We start from the raw sequence: 10,617 nt of genomic DNA, 5'->3' as shown, positions 1-10,617 counted from the left end.
AACGCGTTCCCAATTATTGTGACATTGGTGTTTGAAATATAACCATATGTTGTATCCGGTGAAAAGAAAAGAAGGAGTCTGTTTGTTATCAAACACGTAGATCTAAGTTTACAGAACATCGATGTGACCCGAGACATGCACGTACAACATACAGCTGCACTGTTCTCTGATTTCCACATTATCCCCGACAATCAGTAATCCACCCGCATCCGCTGTTTACGCGTATATTTCATAACACGACGCAATAGCATCACTGAAACGCTAATAAAAGACCGACTGAGGTTTCATCATTCCTCGTCGCTCCACGTATGCGCTCGATTTGTGTTGATAAACAATGATTTTCTCACAACTCAATGTGCTCTCACAGTGGCAACAAACTTAGTAACCGCGGTGGCAAGCATAAATGAACAAGTCATTGTCAATGACACGTCCCCGTTCCGTTAATATTTGAGTGACATATACATTCAAAGCAGATCATGACCGAAATGCACCTGCATATGTACAACACATTGTACTAAATCTGAACAAAATCCATCCATGCATGACTGAGATCCGGTTCCGGAATTGTGAAAATACGTGATTTTGATACATTTTCGGCCTTAAAATGGCCATCATTCAGCTATTGTTAAGCGGATCATGAAACAAATGCACATATCTATTTGTGACATGACGTACCATGTGTGTGTGAAACTTGAACTTGATCAATCCAGACATGTCTCGGATACGGATCCGAAACTGAATTCTGTAAAACAAAATGGCCGTCAGTCGGCCATTTCGAACTTGATCCGAAAAAAAATGACGTGCATCAAGGTCCTATTATGTTTAATGTATGTACCAAATTTGAACAAAATCCGTCCATGCATAACTGAGATCCGGGTCCGGAATGGTGAAAATGTGCGATTTCAATGCATTTTCGGCCTTATAACGGCCGCCATTTGGCTATCGTTAATGAGATCATGGAACAAATGCACATACATATTTGTGACATGATGTACCTTGTGTGTGTGAAGTTTGAACTCGATCAATCCAAGCATGTCTCAGATACGGATCCAGAACTGAATTCTTTAAAACAAAATGGCCGCCAGTCGGCCATTTCGAACTTGATCAAAAAAAAAATGACGTGCATCAAGGTCCTATTATGTTTAATGTATGTACTAAATTTGAACAAAATCCGTCCATGCATAACTGAGATCCGGGTCCGGAATGGTGAAAATGTGCGATTTTGATGCATTTTCGGCCTTAAAATGGCAGCTATTCGGCTATCGTTAATCGGATCATGAAAAAAATGCATGTGCATATGTCCCATATAATGTGTGATGTATGAGTGAAGTTTGAACTTAATCGGTCCATGCATGTTCGAGATACAGGTGATCACGGACGCACGGATGCACGGACGCACGGATGCACGGACGCACGGACGCACACAGGGCAAAACATAAGTTCCCGTTTTCGGACTACGTCCGAACGGGGACTAAAAAGTTGACCTTGCCGCAGTGTTCACTAAATATTGACTTTGACTTTTTAAAGGCCTTCGGTGCGTTCCAACGATCCCAAGAATAACTCTCTCCAACTTTGGTACCGCATCTGTTTTGTATTCGTTTGTTATATCTCAAACTACTATAGAAGTATGAGATTATATCAGAATTGGTTCCAGTCGCTTGCCACTGCGTCACTGTGACCCAATCTAGGCACCCGGTCAGCCGCTTGACAACAGTATCTCTAGATTATTATTTTGCTGTCAAATCTGTGCACATGTAAAATTTTTAATAGTTTTTAGAATTTGAGCATGGATAGAATTCGTTAGGTTACTATATAATAATTAATACAAATACAAAATATAATTAGACTGTAAGAATAAATTAAGAACCTACAGAAAGAGAAACACGCGGGAAAATAAGAGAAAACAAACAAATACAAATAACAATAATTTGCAAACAATTTGCTCACTTTATTTACGAGTTTCTGATGGTCAACCCATAACGACAAAACATGGGAACAACTTTTCAACTGTGTTTTCCCTCGGGGCTGCCAGGACATTATTTTGTGATGTTATAGTTCTTTGGTTTTCCCGAGGTTCACGCAAGCCACACGTATACGTGAAGGAAGTGCGCATGGAAAGCAGTCACGTGGAATTGTTTCTCTTTTTTCATAAATTATGTATTGTTGCGATGAAATGTTACAATACTGGTAGCCAAAAGTAAAAGCGTCAAACGCGATATACAAACAGCTATTACATGCAAAGCTATCTGTTACAAAATAACAACGGACGAACTTGAAGAATTTCCCCCAATTTCAAATGAATTGGTTAGCACGTTTTTTGGGCTGAGCATAAAGTTTTTTTTTTTAAGTTCTACGAACTGAGTAGCTGCTTTGATCAGGCGCGACTACCAAAGTATGTTTATAATACTCGAACGGAAAGTCGGGTGTTTATAGTATGTACAGGAATTATCCTTTTTAAATGTCCCGTCGCCGAATTCATGTCATTGTCTACTTGACTTCCTACATAATCGGAATGGTATACTACAAGGCGGAAATGAGGCATTCTCAACGTGAACTCCTTTGTAACATTTCCAATTATAATATATATTATCAGCGGGTTTCTTTATCCTAATGGAACGTCGTTCTTCGCAGAAGACGATCAATTAGAAATAACCTGTCACCTTGTTATTAAGACATGTTTTCACAAACCCCGAGGCAGAATCGCAGCTGGAGGTACAGAGCTCCTACAACTGGGGATTCTCTGTCATATATCCCCTGGTAACAGCGGATGTCACAATAACACGTTTTCTGTTCGTCAAATTCTTAGACTTCCATGTTTTTTAACAACTACATTCGAGTGGAATTAAATTAATAGGAGAGACACAATGGACAATGATTAATTGGGAGAGGGGGTGCAGCTACTGTGGTTCACAATCAATAACGAGTTGCTGTTGTTGACGATTATGCAAATGAGACACCGAATACGCGCGTGCCTTCCCCATAGTATCACCACGGTTAGCCCTGAGTACTGTACTCAGGGCTACACCACGGTTACTAAAAAAGGTAGTAACCGTGGTATCACAGTAAAGAAAATTAAGTGATTTGTACAAAAGTTGGTAATACTAGTATATTGTACACTCACCTGCACGCACACATCCATCAATGCTACATCAAAAACTTAGCGTATCGTCCAATAAACCAGTTGCGCGTTTCTAGTACGCGTGACATTATGTCTACCTACGTCAGTAAATTGCAGGCTCATTCGAAAATCCGTTCATTGCGCACACCGTCACCGTCTCACGCATGCATTAGCCAATGGTGTAACTTCCCAGGATTCTGAGGTGTTGAAATCAAACATTTACCTGTCATGTACATGTAGTATTGGAGTAATAGATGAAAAAAAACACGCCAAATATGCATGTATGCAAGTATTAAAGGTACATTTTTTGCGGGACATTATATAAGGCAAAACCAAAGTCAGCTGGCGCACGCGTTATAATAAAATAAATGCGATATTTACTATATCGGGCCGCCATCTTGAATGCATTCAAGATGGCGGCCCCATAGAGTAAATATCGCATTTATTTTATTATCACGCGTGCGTCAGCCGACTGTGGGCAAAACATGGCAGAATTAGAAGCCCAAAGTCCAATACCAGTATGAAGAAAGAATATAATACATGCAACACTTTAGTTTATAGTGAGTCTCCGTCAGAAGAAGTCCAAAACAGGTCCCTATTAATTAGTTCTGCATGTCTGCCAAGTATAATAGCGACTGGCAAATAAACATTGATTTTCCCACAATCCAGTTGAGGTCCAGTTGAGGTGTTCAACTTTGTTTACTTCACAATAATACAGTTCTCGTCTTGGCCAACCCTAGAATGGCAGTATGTTATTGTTGTAAAACGTTGCTTTTAAAGAACACGTACCAAATGCGACATTTGTGTTAATAAACATTGATTTTCCCACAATCCAATGCGCTCTTCTAATAGAAATCACAAGTAGAAAAATGTACGAGGTTTAACCTGGGCGTGACTTGCCCTGATTACCGCCGGTGACTCCTTCCAATCACCTAAAAATACCGAATTAAAACTTGGTAACGTCTTAGTTTGTACTCGTTGATCTGCACAACGGTCAAAGTCGCCAACTTTGTTTATATGAGACCCATATATCTCGCGCATGCGTGGCGCGACGACTACGATATAGTATTCAATAATCCGCATCGTCAAAAGTGCTGCAGCCTTGTGGGAGGGGGGGGGGTACGTGATGTTCTATAATGCTAGTCAAAGGTGTCCCCAAATGATGATAACTAGACAAGGGGGTAGGAAATGTTTGTAAAAATTTGTAAAATCAAAAAAACCTTAGTCCCCTTTAAACATGTTATTAGAAAGAGATAAGAAGTGCAACAAACAAGCTGCTTTCTGATTGGTCTGACTGTTAGGTTTTGGGGTTGGTTAGCCAATCAGGCACATTCTTGTAAGTATTGAACTTGTCTTGGTTGATACACCAGTGTTCATTTCAATAGTATTTTTTATGAAAGTTCCTAAGAATTACATTTTTTAAAAACTTTTAAATGCCACGAATTCGGTCAAACAACTCCTGGCATAATTGTCACGTGACACATGGGAAAGTTGGATAACCGGTGAGCATTTTAGTAAAAATGTTGCTCACCATATCAAGATAAGGAATCATTGTCGTAACGTTGAGAAAAATCATTGTCCCTGGAAACGGATTAAGGGTTGACCATTTAAAATCGAGGGGGAGGTCTTTTCACCTACACCTACATACGGAACTTTTCGTTTACACATTCGTCTTTTCAATATAGTTTTTAAATATATATAGTAAATAGTAACATTAGTTCAATGTGTGTGCTCTTATCTGTTCCAAGGAGATATTTTGCCCACCAATTACGGGGAGGATTTTTTAAGTGATTTGGTCAGCACCATTTTGCCATTTGCCACGGCCTAACAATATAATGAGTTAACATGAAAAACAACGGAAGTCATGATAACTTTTTTGATGAATAAATGTTGCTCCTTTATAATACCCATCCCATGTGCGTGCATCCGGGGCATGCATTGTGATTTGTTTAATACGTGATCACATCGGTATTACTAAAGTATAGCCGAAGCGAAAGTGAGATTGACACGTGACAGTACCCACTATGTTTTACACATGTGGCTACTCGTTAATCTGTGTTTATTGGTATTGGTCGTTTATAAAATTTACGGGGTAGTGTTTTATGTCCCGTGCACTCGTATTTTAAAAAACAAGTAGTGTTTAATCGCTAACCAAAGATTGCACAGAGGTTAGGAATCACAAAAAAATGGTTGGGCAAATAAGAGTCACACAAACATTTCGCAACTATGATATTCAAGTAATCTTATGGAATTACTAGTAAATACCTTCAGGAGTGGCTAGAAATAAAGATTTTTTAAAATAATTCACGAAATAGCCAAATGAAGTATTCCACGGGACAACCTGTCAGATAGATTGGACCTTAAAGGTCGGTGGCTATCGCGCCACGCATGTACGATATCTGTGTTGATAAACATTAATATTCACGCGCTCTTCTAATAAAAAATAACCAGTACGAGTTTTGACCTGGGTTCAACGTGTGCTAATTACCGCTGGCGACTCCAAGATCCTTTGATACTTTCCAATAACCAAAGAAATTACCTATTTTAAACTTTGGTGACGTCTCAGTTTGTAACAGTCAAAGTCGCCATCTTTGCTCAAATGACCACCAGAATACATGTATTCCTAAATATTTTTTCTAATATATATAATATTTATATATGTATGATGTATATATATATATATCTGGAGCAAATATACAATATATATACATAGTTTTGTAAAGGGCGGTGGTCGGCGCGTCGCGTCCTGTTCGATATGGGACGCATAGCGACGTACACAACGCGTGTAAAATACATTGTTTGTTTACATAAAATTCGAACACGCGCTGTGCGACGACCACCGTCCTTTAACGCCCACATTTCTTCTTTTACCCAACAATAATAACTTGTCAATGAATGGTCTGTTTCTTAGCTCGTTCGAAGCATCTACAGTCTATAGCTAGGAATACACATCTGCAGTCCATTCAAAATGTTTCCTTTGGAATTGCTTCTCTCGTCTGATCACCAGCGATGCACACGTAATGGCCCATGTTGGCTTTACTTCCAATGTATTGAATCGGGTGACCATGCATTTCAAATGTGAACAGCAGCCAGCTGGTCCTAGAAGCAAGTCATCGGTCCCATTAAAATCGGTAACTGAACCCGGGTAACTGAAGCAGATATGCATGTACATGGAAATAGCCATTAAAAACACAGTGATCTTGATTTCCAGGAAACATATTACTGTTTACAATACTGAACCGGGAATGCTGCCAGGGTAGTAATTGATCAGATTTCTAAATGTATATATCCTTATTTGTTATATTTTAGCGCATATTACAATTATGCTACTTCGTGTCAAAACCAGGCTATAATTAAAGCGGGAAAGTCATCACCTGCGCATGTGCCAGTGGTCATAGCGTGTCGTTGTTTACAAACAAGCGTCTACCCATGAACATTTGCGTTTTATCGTACGTTGTTATCGTTGCTCGGGACTAATAATTCCCTTGCGTGCAAAGGTGACACCCCTCAGCTTCAATCGTTTTAATATTAGTCAGCAGTTTGTTTATTCTGTTTTTTTAAAATAAAAACTACTAAATAATAAAAATAATGTGCACTAAATGACATTATCACATCTCACTGCTGTTACGCATGCTATGATTGGTTGAGACTCGGTCACATGACATGGAATAAAAATGGATATTGCATGGTATATTGCCCGCCAAGTGGATTTTACATGGATATATCACATAGATGACGTCACTGAAACTACTACGCAACGATACTGCGCATAACAAATTGTCGTTCGCTGCACTGGTGCTGCTCTGGCCGCTGTTGCTTTCGGGGTTGCTTTCAGGGTTTTGAAGGAACTTTAGCCATCCGAAATAGACAGTGAACGTGCCAGAATGGATATTAAGTAAGACACTTTGTTTTGATGTATAGGGTATTTTTTATATGGAGCGAAAATGTACGGCAAAGCCGCCACTGAAACGTCGCAGCCGGGGTCGCTGCAGCGCGTTCTACGCTGTGAGCATTTCTACGCGTTCCACGCCGATGCTAACCGAAAACACTCTAAAGCTGTGTTGGCTTGTGAATAGGTGTGGTACGTTCGTGAGAAAGTAATTTCAGTCATTTCCACGGCACTCTGACATTTTTATCTGTAGAGTGATCAAATAACTTGCGTTTGAGAATTTCTCAATTCATTTTAAAAATGCTATTCTTGATAATTTGAGTGATCCACACTGCTGAAACACGGTTCAAAGAAAAAAACTATCCATGGCTGAAAATAACATTTACTGAGTGTATTTCGTTGTTTTTCAGCAAACAATGTATGTATGTCTGTTATTGAGTAATGTGAAACTTGATATAATAGATAAAATAAATATAAGTGTTGTTATTTTGTGGGAGAGCGGGTGTGAGTGATGTATGGTAGCTGTGATTGTCATGGTGGATATCTGTTCGATGTGATAAAATAAATAACACATGGTTATTCGGGCAATATCACGATTTATCATATACCTCGTATTGCCCGGCCTCGTAACGCTATGGGAATCCCGATGCGCGAGCCGTGCAATAATTTTCCATATCACGCCCGGGCCCCGTTTATATTTGGTAAACGCGTCTATTTCCTGGAACTACTTTCTGTTTATAAACAACGCGCGTAATTTGCGTCTGTGCTTCGATAATGGCTGACGAAATTATTCTGTGGATGGAAAATATATCGAAAACACCAGTTGGACTCATTCACAGTCAGCTGGCGCACACATGATAATAAAATAAATACGATATTTACTATATGGGGGCCGCCATCTTGAATGACGCATAAAACTAAATAAGAGATTAATTAATAATAAATAACAATAAATTAATAATAAATTAGTTTTATGCGTCATTCAAGATGGCGGCCCCCATATAGTAAATATCGTATTTATTTTATTATCACGTGTGCGCCAGCTGACTGTGGACTCATTATTACCCTGACGAAAGCCGACATTCCACCACAACCAATCATAAATATAACTGGTCTCAAAAACGTGTCAAGTTTACAGCACTACGATAATCACATTCAGCTGGCATCGGTGTCGCGGGATACACCCAGCGACACCGATGCCAGCTGACCGTCTGACGATACTGTCTCTCAACGGAAGAGCGTCGAAGAGCGTCGGCGCATTTCAGATATTGTGGTTACGCCAGAATCTGGAACTGTAAACCAAACTGCTTCTTGTCAAGCAATTGTTTCTCGTTCACCGACTACGGTTTTGAACAACTGTGAAATTAACGTGCCTTTACCCATGGCTACAACATCAGCTCCAAGAAATCGTCCGTTGTCGGACGGTCAGTAAATGACCAACTTAGCTGGACTGTAGTGTCCATTCTTAAGAAAGCAAGTTTATAATGAGTTCGTATTTATTGCCGTTAAAATATTGTTATAAATTTATGTCCATTTGCTGTTTCATTAAAACGTAATTTGTGGATATACTTGGTGACATTCGTTTGTCTATAGATCCCTGTCACTGACGTCATGTGGTACCGGTCGTGTGAGAGATGTTGACGCGTTTGCGTCATTTAGAGTCCTCCGTATAAATCCGCACCAGTAAAAAGGCCCGTATCAAAACCCGGGTGAAATCGAATAGGTTTTCTTTTGGGCCAGACGAGCGAAAAATAACATAACTAAAGACTTTTTTTTTCATATAAGGTATATGATAAAACCTTTATGAACTGGATACGGCTTTTGCTGCCCTCGATCGTACGGCTTACGCGCCCTCGCAAGCTCGGGCGCTTCCGCCGCACGACCTCGGGCCTCAAAAGCCGTATCCAGTCCATAAAGAATACTAATATACTAGTATCTTCTCTGCCTGACAACAAAACCTAACAAAAGAACTTCCTGGCGCGATACGCGCTGTACGCCGGTAGAGAACGCGATTTCACGTTGGCGCTGTAAGGGCGTTCCCTATGGCAGCGTTTGTAGTTACGTAAATTCTTGTCATTCTTTCGAAACAAATAGACTGTTCTGTAGAAAATTGATTCCCACTTCATCGAATAATTTCTTTGAAAAGTTAACCACTTATTTAGATGAAAATGACACGTATGTAAATAAGGCTGTTTTCTATTTTTTCCGAATTGTGATTGGTTCTTGACAAATTCTGAACAGGCCACGCCACCAACTGTGCCTTCAGGGCAATCGTCAATTATTCATAAATGAAGTCAATTTGTGTAGTTTTCTTGATTTATTCTGCAGATATCGGTAAAATATAGATATGGCTTTGGGGAAATTTGAAAGAGCAACCAATATTCTTCAAGCTGGTATTTTTTCATTCTGATTGACTGTTTTTTTTTTCTTCAAAATTTAAAAAAATTTAGTTGGCTAGAACCTTCATCTCTTGTATATTTCTTACACTAGATACCAGCCGATACCCCATCCCTCATAGGGACTGCGTACAGTTGATCATAGTTCCTGGGCTCCCTGTGATACGTATGTAAAATACATTGTTTATTTAATTAATTTAGATATCGCACAAAATTGTCATTCCTAGATGTCCATAGAACACTGATAAAATATTTGTTCATTTCAATCAAATTTCTAACTCGGATTTTCAATACATTTTCACACTGAACTTCCACTTAACAAACATCAGATAGGACGAGAAGTTCCAAGAAAAACCTCCATGGTTTCAGTTTTAGGGGTCATTTTTTTATCTCCTCCCGCGTTTCAAAAGTCAACTAACGTCATCGTTCACAAAATAAAATGTTACAGTTTTCACAGATTTCCCCCAAAATTTAATCAAAACCTGTACCTACTATAAAATTATGTCCATGTGGTCCAAACTGATCCAACAAAAAAATCGAAAAAAACTTTAAAATAGTCAAAATGTTACAACAACAACATTGTGGCTGGAACAATGATGGCGCTAAAAGGGACAGCCAATGCCGCAATCGAGTGATATGCTCGGTAATGTGCTCTTCCGCTGTCGTGGGATGGCACCGAGTGATATTTACGGCAGTATTTTACAACGACATGACACCTCGAAACCCCGAGATCCTCTACGTTATATTGTGACGTTATCGAGCAGTTGACATTTACCAATAATCATAAGTAATTATATCTCCCAAGTTGCAGCATTCCATCACGTGATTTGAGTCGTCGTGTAGTGCGTGTCCAAATATCGCGCAAACACTGTGCCTTTACACGTGTTGTTTATGACGCACGGGATCCATAATAAAACGAACAGGACGCAGCGCGACGATTGGCCTTATCGTAAACTTCTAAAATCGGCGATCGCATCTCAGATAATACAAAAAACGTGTTCTACCCAAACAACCGTGCACACACAAAAAAGTCTTTCTTTATTTATACGATCGATGATTTACGTCCTTATTTTCGGTATCGTTGGTATCAAGTCTCGTAGAAGCCGTCCAATCACGAGGAATTCCTACATTTCCACCCAAACTCTTAAAATACTTGTCTTATCTGCAGCGTGACACGACTTTTCAATTAATCCATTAAAAGTATAACATTCCTT

This window comes from Saccoglossus kowalevskii, chromosome 17 (assembly GCF_978046115.1).
Source record: "Saccoglossus kowalevskii chromosome 17, keSacKowa6.1, whole genome shotgun sequence".
Classification (NCBI taxonomy): Eukaryota; Metazoa; Hemichordata; class Enteropneusta; family Harrimaniidae; genus Saccoglossus; species Saccoglossus kowalevskii.
Note: the sequence above shows the minus strand (reverse complement) of the source record.